The following is a 12,580-nucleotide window of genomic DNA, read 5'->3' on the forward strand; positions in this document are numbered from 1 at the left end:
AAAATAAAAAATTGGGCTCTGGCCAGTTTGCTCATGGTTAAATCATTGGTCTGGAGAGCAAAGAGTCTCAGGTTCGATTCTCAGTCAAAGGCACGTACCTTGGTTGCAGGTTTGATCCCTGTGAGCAGGAGGCAATCAATCAATATGTCTCTCTCAGGTAGATGTTTCTCTCTCCCTCTCTGTCTCTTTCTGTTTCTCTGGCTCTCTCTCCTCCCTCCCTTCCACTCTGGAACTGGGATGACTAAAGGTTAGAGAATATATGATATGAAGTTAGTTCCTAGAATTCTTATACAAACATGCTGTTTATCTACAAGCTACATATTAGTCAGAGTCAGCATCTACCAAAACAATGTCAAAAGAATGATGGGGTTACTATTCCCCACTGTTACAAGGACATAGACTGGACATATATGTCCATAAAATCACATATTACATATTATTTGTAACTGACTTCCATATCATTGCAGCTATGACTTATTTATCCTCATGGCTGTACAATGTTCCATTGTGTGAATAAATCAGTTTATATGATCTGTTGTCGGGGATTTGGGTAGTCTCCAGTTTGGGGACTGGAAATGATAGGGGGCAGCAATAGAATTTGGGGAACCAGCTAGTATTGTATGAAATATTAATCATGCTCTGTTAACTATGATTGTTTTATTCTGATTAAAGAAGGCACATTCTACCCTGGCTGGGGCTGACCTGAAGATGCAGCCTTTCCCATTTGGAACTGCCTATTATCATAGAAAAATCAATAACTATGCTGCAGAAACCAGAATCGCCAGCCCTTTGGAGATCCCCAGTCCTTTTGCATACCTGCAGGCCTTTGCAAACGTCCAGCCTGCTTACCTGTTAATTGAAGAGCCCTACTCCTTTTGCATATCTGTAAGCTGCTCTTTTGCCTACTTTTCCAATGTGCTTTTGCTATATAAGCAATTGGCTTATGGTGAGCTGCAGAGCAGATTTCTGTGGCTGGCCTGCTGCTCTCCCATACTGCTAGCAGAACTGGAATAAACACTTATGTATGATTCACCCCTGTCTCTGCTTCATTGGCTCCAGTAGTGACAGGCACCATGGACCCATTGTTTGTCATGTTACAGAAAGGATACTGTTATGGATATTCTTGTATATGTATGTAAACACATGCACACATTTCAGTTGAGTATATATGCAGGAGTGAACTACTAGATTATAAATATCATTACATTTTATAAACAAGATTAATTTCCATGAGTTAGTTTTATTGCTGTGTCTTTAAATATCAAACCAAATTAAAACTTACATGAGTTGTTGAATATTGTAATGGTACTATTGAGTTTATATGTTACTGTAGTTTTTAAAATGATACATTTAAAACTCCAGGACAGCCCTAGCTGGTTTGGTTCAGTGGATAGAGCAGTGGTTCCCAACCTTTTCTGGCCATGCCCCACCTAAGCATCTCCAAAATCCTGATGTCCCCCTCACGCCCCATGACATATATTTCTTATTATTCAAAAAGTGAATTCCTATTCATGTGGAGGAAGCCTAAAAGGCCATTAAATTGGTCTAAACAAGCTTCTAAAGAACATAGCATCCATGAAAGAGAAAAATAGAAGAATGAAAGGACAGTTGAAGTACTGAGGAAGAAATCACTAAGAAATTGTTAAAAAAATAATAATAACATGAAGTGATACAAAAATAACATGAAGTGATACAAAATTTAGCAAATAAAATTTCAAAACATATAATAGAGAATTGAAATGCATAAATATGTCACAATATATATTTACATACTATATTTGTGGCCCCTAGAACCATAAGAAATGCAAAAAAATTCAGTTAACAACTCATTCTCGAAATGCCCCCCTTAAAAATCAAATTGCCCTCTGTGGGGTGTGCCCCATGTTAGGAACCACTGGGATAGAGTGTTGGCTCTGGGCTCTCATAAGGTTGTAGGAAAAATATCCTCAGGTGAGGATTAACCAAAAAAAAAACCTCCAAGAGACCAATAGCCCAGAGGAATGAAAGAAGCAGAAACAGAGTACATAATTCTGGGTTTGGAGTATTATCTCCTTTATTGATGGTGAGGTAAATTTGGAGATTGGTACAGTGACCCCACATCTCATTTATACCTATGGTTTTAGCATACTTACTAGTAGCATATTCCACTTTACTATAAGGTCACCTGGGCTAAGGAAAAACACTTGAGTGTCTGAAATTACTACTAAAATGCCAAAAGGCAAACAGATAGTCCTTGCTTAAGAGGGTAAGCAGGAGACATTTAAGAGCGAGACCAATGAAACAGGGCCCAGGCAGAGGATGAACAGATAAAGATGTGGGGACCAGAGAGCAGAGGAAGAGGAAGAAGGGAAGAAAAGTCTCGAACCTGGAACTATAAAGTAGCAAGAAAAAGATGAGACATGAGGACATAGAAAGCAGAACTATGAAAACCAACAAAATAGTAAACAACAGGATCAACTCCTGGTTTAACGGGATTTTGATGGTTTGCAGGAGAGTAAATATGGGAAATGTCAATTCAGAATTATTTTGCTCATCAAAAAGTTAAATCCCATGAAAAAATATATTTTTCTTTTAAAAAAAATGTTTTTATTGATTTCAGGAACAGGGAGGGAGAGGGAGAGAGAGATAGAAATGTCAATGATGAAAGAGAATCATTGATCAGCTGCCTCCTGCATGTCCCTGACTGGATGGAGCCCACAACCCAGGCATGTGCCCTGTCTTCAAACCAACTGTGACCTCCTGGTTCATGGGTCAACGCTCAACCACTGAGCCACACCCAGCCAGGCAAAAATATATTTTTCAAAATAAAAAATAGTTGAGGTACTCAAAGAGTTAAAGAGACAAAAGCTTAAGTTCAGTATCTCAACCTTGCACATCTGTGCTTTATACTTCCATAATATTTTACTGAGGTGCCAATAAACTATAAAATGACCCTTAAAAATATTTAGGACTTCTTGTATATTGGATTCCAGCTGCTGCTTAATACTGCATACTGAGAAACTGCAAAATTAAATGTTAATCTTATAAGAAAGAAAGTTCTATTTTGTTGGGTTAACAGCAGATCTATATTGGGTGCCTACTACCAGGTGTACTGGTTAATAATGTGGATTTTTTTCAATAGATGGAGTTACACATATATTGATATATATGCGATTTTATATGTATGCTATTTGGTTGTATTGATAGCAAGCTTCAAAATTCCATGTCAAATTTTGTGAAGGTGTTAACATCATAGATATTTTTACACTTAAAAATGATGAATTTCATGCCAAAAAAAAGAGCATTTGTGGGAAGTTTTAATTCATTACTTATTTTGAAGAAAAGTGCTGCTGAAAGTTATCGTATACTTCGGGAAGCTTATGGTGAACATGCTCCATCTCAAAGATACTTATGAATGCTGGTTTAAATGCTTTAAAAGTGATGATTTCGATGTGAAAGACAAAGAACGTCCAGGCCAACTGAAAAAGTTTGAAGACCAACAATTACAAGCATTATTGGATGAAGATTTTTGTCAAACTCAAAACAACTTGCAGGAAGATTAAACATTGCTCAGCAAACAATTTCTGATCTTTTACAAGCAATGGGAAAGATTTTAAAGGAAGGAAAATGGGTGCCACATCAACTGAACGAAAGACAAATGGAAAACCAAAAAGTCATCAGTAAAATGTTGTTTCAACGACATGAAAGAAAAGTCTTTTTTTGCATCGAATTGTGACTGGTGATGAAACGTGGATTTATTTTGAGAATCACAAATGCACAAAATCATGGGTTGATCCAGGTCAACCATCAACATCAACTGCAAGGCCAAACCGCTTCGGAAAGAAGACAATTGTCCCAAGTAGATCCAGGGAAAGGATCTAGGGTGTTTATCTAAGGCAGGGGTGGGCAAACTTTTTCACTCGAGGGCCACAATGGGTTCTTAAACTGGACCGGAGGGCCGGAACAAAAGCATGGATGGAGTGTTTGTGTAAACTAATATAAATTCAAAGTAAAGGAGCAGAGGGGAGAGCAAGAGAACCGGATAGAACAGCCGGATCCGGCCCACCGGCCGTAGTTTGCCCAAGGCTGATCTAAGGCGTCCCTTTTGATAAACTTTAACCATGCAGATATTGGGACATTCAAGTAGTTGCTAGCAAAGAGGCTACTCTACACAAGCAGGACCAAGGGCAGGCCTTTAGGACCGAAAAGACCAGAAGCTTTAATTTCAATTTTAAGAGCACGCAAAATAATTCAATTAACTGCCGGAGGAATTACACCACATGAAACATATGCAGTTGCAAATCACACAGAACTTTATTACACAAGTTCCTGATGCTGCGGCTACAGGCTTAATGGGATCCTGGTGGTGCTTTCCTCTGGGGTCTGGCAGCTGGGCTGGTCTGGTCTGGATGCAGGAGGCCAGCGTTCCTCACCCGAAAACTCGGTCACATCTCGATCGGGAGGTACTAGCCGTCATACCATCTGGTGGGGAGAGAAGCGTTGAGCGGCGTTGCTTGCCAGACTGACAAAAGGACGTGCCTTTGTGGCTGTCTCGACAGGCGAGCACCTTTAGCTGGCCAGGACCTATTTTTAAAGCCTGTTTTGTACCCGCACCAGCTCAGTTGGCTATCAATGAATTATGTCAATGCACACATGTTAATCTCAAACAGGGCGAGGGGCTACATGTGGTTACCTAGGGAGAGTACATCACTCACACAAATGGTTATCTTAGCAAGTCACTCTGAGTCAGTAACTGAAGTTCAAATCCTTTCTATGGGGTACACACGCTTCAGGGCAGTGGGCAATGTGTCCTTAATAATGTGTCTTTAAGTTTTAAGAAAGTTAACTCAAACATTTTAAAGCCTTTAACATTCTAGACATTTTTAAAGCATTTTTAAACATTTTTATATATTACTACAACAACAATGCTCTGTGTTTGGTGGGATCAGGAAGTTGTGGTGTATTATGAGCTTCTAAAACCAGGTGAACCATTAATACTGATCGCTACCGACAACAAATAAACAATTTGAACTATGCTTTGATCGTGAAACAACCAGAATGTGCCAGAAGACACAGCAAGGTAATTTTCCTTCATGATAACGCACCATCACACACTTCAAAAACACTTAAAGACATGTTAAAAGATCTTGCCTGGGAAGTATTAACCAACCCGCTGTATTCACCAGACCTTGCTCCTTCAGATTACTTGTTCCCATCGATGGCACACGCACTTTCTGAGCAGCACCTGAAAACGTATGAAGAAGTGGAAAATTGGGTCTCTGAATGGTTTGCCTCAAAACAAGAAAAATTCTATTGGGACGTTATCCACAAAATACGTGAAAGATGGGGGAAATATGTAGCTAGTGATGGACATTACTTTGAATAAAGTACTTTTGATGTTTCTCTTGAAATTACCATGTTTTCTTTTATTACAAAATCTGCATTACTAACCGGTACACCTGGTATGTGTTGTTCTATGTATTGTACATGAAGTAACTCAATGCAGTAGGTACTACTATAATTCTTATTTTTAAAAAGGGAAGCTGAGGAAAAAGAAGTTTAAATAACTTGCCCAAATTCACACAGCTTACAAGTGTCAGCCACAGAGCCCAGACACTCAGCAACTATGACCGAACTCTGTGAACCAAGCTGTGGTAGGTGAGGATTCAGGTGGCCCCACAGCAATCAAGCAGTTACTGAAAACTTAAATTAGGAGAGTTAATGGTAAAAAATATGACATGGATACATACAAACTGAATTCACTATTTTTGTTTGTTTTTATTTTACGTGTATTTATTTTATTGGGGTGACATTGGTTAATAAAATTATGTAGAATTCAGGTGTACAATTCTATAACATTTTATTCGTATACTGTGTTGTGGGTTCACCACCCCAAGTCAAGTCTTTTTTAATTCACTACTTCCACTGACTAGTTACATGATCTTGGGCACTTAACTTTTGGGGACCTGTTTCCTCTCCCATAAACTGGAGCTAATAATGGAGTTACCATAAGGATTAAATGATATAATCCATGTAAAGTGGCTACTGCAGTACACTTGTTTTGGGTTCTATAAAGTTTTTCTCCTCAGCCTTGTTAGGAAAGGAAGCAGCCTCAAGGCATCATCTCTTCTCAGCTCTTGCCTCAAGACAGATAAAAACTATTCACCTCAGCCCAGGGATGTGTCCATTCTCCAAGAACAACGCTAGTATTATCACCTGACAATCCAGTCTTCCTCAAGGCTAATAAGTGTTCTGATTAAATAAAAGCTTTTTTTCACTTACTGATTTTCACCTAACATACAGAAAAATTGGAAATGGTTTTCTTATAAAGGCTTTCCTTCTACACAAATTTTGAGCTTATGGAATTTATCTTCATTCAACAAATACTTAAAATTTATTTTCTATATTTTTTCCTAGCTAGATCTCTCATAAGCTGCATTTATATGTATTTTGTACTTTGAATCCATATATAATGATCTATTGCAGTTTCTTGTAAGTCCAGCTCAAGTACCATCTCTAATTTGTAGATGGTCTCCCTCCAAGTAGATCTTTTGTGTTTCCCTATGGGCAGCTGGCACATCATAGAATTTGTTTATCCATAGCTTCCCCCATAGGACACTGAGCAACTTGAGGACAAAGACCATGTGGTATTCATGGGTTTTGATTGTCAGCTTGTTTATAGCCAGAGTGTCTAGTGTCTGGTCCATAGTAAAAATACCAGTTTGTTGAATTAGTTTTGTTGCATTAATAACTTTGACTCTATTATAATTGTGAAAATTCACAAATTAAGTTTGATTATGTGTACTTCATGAGTTCTCTTGACCCATTGTGGAGATCCTATTCAGAGTATGCAGGATGCTCAAGGTCAATTGGAGGGTGGGAATCTTAATCAGGGTGTCCAAGGACCATACACAGGTGCAAGAGCAAGGCCATAGTAATCTGTATGTACACTGGGCAAGTGTGCCCTTCTATAATTCAAAATACTGAGGTCACTATTTGGAAAGAAGCCTCTTTTGTCTAAGTAGTATAAAGTTGTTACTGACCAGCCAGTATGGGGTTGCATTATGGGGAAGATGTATTACTGACCAGCAGGCTGCTGCTGTGGGTACAGAGACTGATACTGCTGTGTGGGAAAGATGTATTGTTACCTAGCCAATGTGCAGCTACTGTATGGGACTTTGCTTTGAAGAACTGTATTGTCTAGTGGCTCCTTGTTAGCAATGGCTACTTGGGCTACAATAAAAACTCTCATATACCCACAACTTCTTATGGCTTCTATGCTAAATACCTGGTGTTTAAGGGGGTCCAGTCCCTGGCAGAGAGGCTTGCCCCTGACACCCATATATTAAAATTATTCTAAAATTGAAGATTAATGTTCAAATTTTCCTCTAGTTAATAATAAGTAGTCAGTCACAGTGGTATGTATATTAGTCAAGGTTCAATTAATTACAGTAACAAGGAATTCAACAATAATTTAATGGCTCAGTGAATACAGAAGTTTATTCTCTTTCATGTCACAATCTACTCTAGGTGTTCCATATCTTTTCATACTAATAATCAGGAACACAGACTGACATATGCTCTACCATCTTAAAACCTTTATCTTCCAAGGTTAGTCTCTTCATTGCCATTTTACGCAGAAGGAGAGGGGAAAGGCATGGCGGAATAGATTTGCAATTTTAAATGAGATTGGTTAGAAGTGTTCAAGTGAAATTCATCACTTCTATCCCCATTATACTGGTGACACCTTACTCATATGTCCACCCTAGCTACAAGGGAGGCTGGGAAATGTAGTCTATGGCTTGGGAGCTATATCCTACCCACAACTTCATTACTCGATGTTATGGACTAAATTACATGCCTCCCAAATTCATATGGTAAAGTCCTAATCATTGGTATCTCAGAATGTGACTATATTTGGAAATAGAATATTTAAATACATGATTAAATTAAAATGAAGCCATTAGGGTGGGCCCTATCTATGTAAATAAAAGACTAAGCAACCGTTATGACCGAATGACTGGTCGACTGGTCGCTATGATGTGCACTGACAACCAGGGGGCAGGCACTCAACACAGGAGCTGCCCCCTGGTGGTCAGTGTGCTCCCACAGCCAACCTCCTGCTGCTGTCCAATCTCCCACTGTTCCTCCCCCTGGAGGGACCCACTGGTGCACAAATTTGTACACCAGGTCTCTAGTTCCCATATAATGGATGTTCTTATAAGAAAAGAAAATTAGAATACAGACACATTCAGAAGAAAGACCATGTAAAAGCATATGGACTAAAAATAGCCCTCTAGCCCTAACCAGTTTGGCTCAGTGGATAGAGTGTCGGCCTGCCGACTGAAAGGTCCCAGGTTTGATTCTGGTCAAGGGCATGTACCTTGGGTGCAAGCACATCCCCAGTAGGAAGTGTGCAGGAAGCAGCTGATCAATGTCTCTCTCTCGTCGATGTTTCTAACTCTCTCTCCCTCTCTGTAAAAAATCAATAAAAGTATATTTTTTAAAAAATAAATAGAAATAGCTCTCTACAAGCCAAAGGAGAGAGGCTCTGAAGAAACCAACTCTGCTGATACCTTGGTTTCAGACTTCTATTCTCCAGAATTGTGAGAGAACAAATTTATCTTGTTTAATCCACCCAGTATGTGGCACTTTATATGGCAGCCCTAGCATGGTAATTTACTAAGGAAGAAGTACAGATTTAGGGGACAACCAGCAGTGACTATTGTATTATGTGAACGATAAATGTCTTAATTCAGGCTGTTATAACAAAGTATCATTGACTGAGTATGTAATTTAAATATCAAACACCTCTCAAACTTTTGAAGGCTGGAATTCTGAGATAGGATGTCAGTATTGTCAAGTTCTGGTGAGAGCTCTCTTCCAGGTTGCAGAGGGCTGACTTCTCCTCTATCCTCATACTAGAGGCCTGGTGCACAAATTCGTGCACCAGTGGAGTCTCTCAGCCTGGCCTGTGGTATTGGGCCAAAACTGGCTCTCTGACATCCCCTGAGAGGTCCTGAATTGTGAGAAGGTGCAGGACAAACCAAGGGACCCCACTGGTGCACGATCAGGGCTAGGGAGGGACGCAGGAGGTTGGCCAGCCGGGGAGGGACCTTGGCAGAGCTCCATGGCACGTCTGGCCCATCTTGCTCAGTCCCAATTGGCTGGACCCCAGCAGCAAGCTAACCTACTGATCAGAGCATCTGCTCCCTGGTGGTCAGTGCACGTCATAGCAACTGGTCAACTGGTCGACTATCTGCCCCCTTCTGGCCAGTGCATGTCATAGCGAGTGGTTGAGCAGCCTTAGCATATCATTAGCATATTATGCTTTGATTGGTTGAACAGATGACCGGACACTTAGCATATTAGGCTTTAATTATATAGGATGACAGAGAAGAGCTCACTAGCCCTCTGGCATCGTATTCTAAGGGCACTAATCCCACTCATGAGGGCTCCATCATGACCTAATTACCTCACATTAGAATTGGGTTTCAACATATGAATTTGGAGGGGCAAAAACATTGAGTCTATAATAATTACTATAGTACCCATGAATTCAGTTAGGAATTATAAACAAATTATTCAAAGTTCTTTAAAAAGAGACCTCCTGATTGGTCCCCCTGTTCTCAATAGTCAGTGATATTTTTAAAACATAAATTAGATTATGAAATGTTAGAATGTTTCCTATTTCATTGAGCTCAAAACTGAATAGCCTCTTTGCGTCTTAGGATGGGCCTGATGGCCCTGTACCAACTCCAACCTTTGCTTCTGTTACACTTCCTCTCATTCATTCTCCACCAGATGCTCTGGTCTTCCAAGCATGCTCTTCCCTCAGGGCTTTGCTGCTTTCTTCATAGGAATTCTCTTTCCCAAGAGAACCACATACTCATTTTATTACTTACTTTGGGTGTCTGCTTAAAAGCTATTTTATTAGAGAGGCCTTCTCTGACTATCCTATGTAAATAGCAACCATCCTCATGTCTTTGCAGCACACTTGTGACTTTTACCTTGCTTTGTTTTTTCCCCCACACTTGTTGTTCCCCAATATATCACTTAATGTATTTATTTGTGTAGTTTGTCCTGCATTCTAGAATACACCATGAGTACATAGAATTCCATTTGTTCATTGCTGTATCCTCAGCATTTAGAGCAGCTCAGACAAAACTCTACTGAAGGAATAACTCAAGCAGATATTTAGACAGCTATCCAGGATTTTTCTGGCGCAGATAAACCTGAATTATGAACCAAATGATGAAAGATATTAAGGAGATACAGAGAGGAGCCAAAGAAATGTGGAGTTAATTATGGGAAAAATTTACCATTAGTATCTGTACTAATAAAAAGGTAATATGCTAATTAGACTGGACATCTTCCAGATGTCCTTCCTGACAAAGGTGGGGCCTGAGTGAAGCCACCCACGGTCCTGGGCGCCTGCAGCCGGCCCAGGTGAGGCTTACCCAGTTTCTATTACCATGTACCCTTTAGAGATGTTTCCAGGCCTCGGTGGCATTGGCCTTGGCGGAGGCGGAGGCGGAACAGTGAGGGGTGTGTTTTGCTTCAAGGAAATTCCTAAATCGCCCGTATTCGCTTGCAGATGAAATTTCAAAGTCTGACAGTGGGCGGCCGGCCTGGGGGTCCTGGGGACCTGCGGTTGGTCAGAGGGAGGTAAGCCCAGGTCCCAGGTGCCTGCGGCTGGCCAGATGGAGGGAAGCCCGGGTCCTGGTTGCGGGGGGCGAGGCAGAGGCGGTTAGGGGCGGTCAGGCAGGCAGGCAGGCACGTGGTTAGGAGCCAGCAGTCCCAGATTGTGAGAGGGTGCAGGCAGGGCTGAGGGACCTCCCCACACAGTGCACGAATTTTGTGCACCGGGCCTCTAGTTTCCAAATAATTAGAAATATATTTTTAGTCCCTTTTGTCTACACTGTAAGTCAAATGAAAGGCATCATAAGGGTGAGGACCATTTAATCTATTTTTTACATAGAACGTGCTCAATATATGTTTGTAGAATAAATAAACAGCACAAGATCTCTGTGTATTTCTTTTCTCTTGGTCAGAAAGAACCTTCCTTTCTAATCTTTCTGTTTCTCTCACTCCACTTTAATTCCACCACTTTAAAGGCTGTCTTCATTTTAAATTCATTTTTCAACTCATCTCTTTTGATTGTATTTATCTATTTTAGATCCTATGTTCTCACAAGTTAGACTACTTTTTCTCTGTGTGATAGCTTCCAAATCAATAAACCCAGCCTGATTCTTCTCTTTCCAAAACTTATTTTATAATATGTAATAAGTTTTACATATTATACTGTCTTTAGGATATTTATACATGGAAATCCTTCAACATGTGGTCACTTCAATCTGACCCATTGACATCCTCCCAAAACTTGTTGCCCTTTAAAATTCCCTATTGTGGCCTTGAGTACCACCAAGGTCTTTGTAATTCAGACTTTAAACCTAGGGAACCTCCTTGCCTCATCCTTTGTTAGCATTGGATTTAGGAAATATTTAGCAACCTGACCTGTGTTTAAGATTAGGGGTTTATGGCCCTAGTGTATCTTTTTTCTATTTCTTCAAATAAGTATTCCCTCTCAAAATGTCTACGAGAAGTTGAGATCCTATATAAACGTACCAGCTAAATCGTGTACTGACCTATTCTGATGGCTATTTTACTGGCACCAAGGGCTACACTAATTTCTTTGGGAAGTGAAGTCTTTGGGATTGTCCCATCTCAATCACTGAAAATAATATCTTCTTATCCACCATTCTATTGGGAATTCTGGCAAAGACTGTAGAATTGTACTTGCGTCTCCAATTCTACTTAGGAACTCAGCCAGTGCAAGTATTGAAAAAAACTTTATATCAAAGTTTGTTAGGAAACTTGTAGCCAATTCATTAAACCACTCCTTAAACTCTTGGCCATAGCCCCTCCCCCACCCCCCACCCCAAAGCAATTATTTCCTTTTCTCTTCTCATTCCTACCCTTATCCCACTGAATAATCTGAACCCGCCCTCCCAGCCTTGCACTCCTTACAAAAGCCCTTCCTGATCTTGGTGTATTATTCTTTTAAATCATGTTATGTGATATGTTATTATTTCATTTATATTTTTGTAATAAATGAATCTGAGCTATAAATTATTTTTGTGACATTCTTGCTTATATTTTGCTAGCATTGTAAAATAATTTTGAGACTTTTCATCTTTTCTCATGATGGACAATATGAGAGGTATCTGTTTCTTGAAGGTTTGAGTGAATCCACTCATAAACTATATGAGCCTACTGCCTTTTCGTGTATGTATTTGAATTCTATGTTTCAGTTAATAAAATATTTTGTAGTTAATTGAGCATAATTAATTACCAATTTTTCCCAGTGCTTCTAGTTTTCAAATATTTACATTAGGAACCATCAATTTTCCTCTGAGTGTCTATATCAGACACTTCTGGCAGCCCCTTAGATCCTTTCTCCCTGACCTGCTTCCCAGACCTCTGTCCTTCAATACAGAGTCTACAGTCAGACACCCCAATGAGAAAAGAGATCCACAGAAGGGGGAAATATTTTGTTCCAAATTGGTCTCCTGTATAGAGCATGTACTTAGGTTTTACA

The sequence above is a fragment of the Plecotus auritus genome, assembly GCF_963455305.1.
Source record: "Plecotus auritus genome assembly, chromosome: 3".
NCBI lineage: Eukaryota > Metazoa > Chordata > Mammalia > Chiroptera > Vespertilionidae > Plecotus > Plecotus auritus.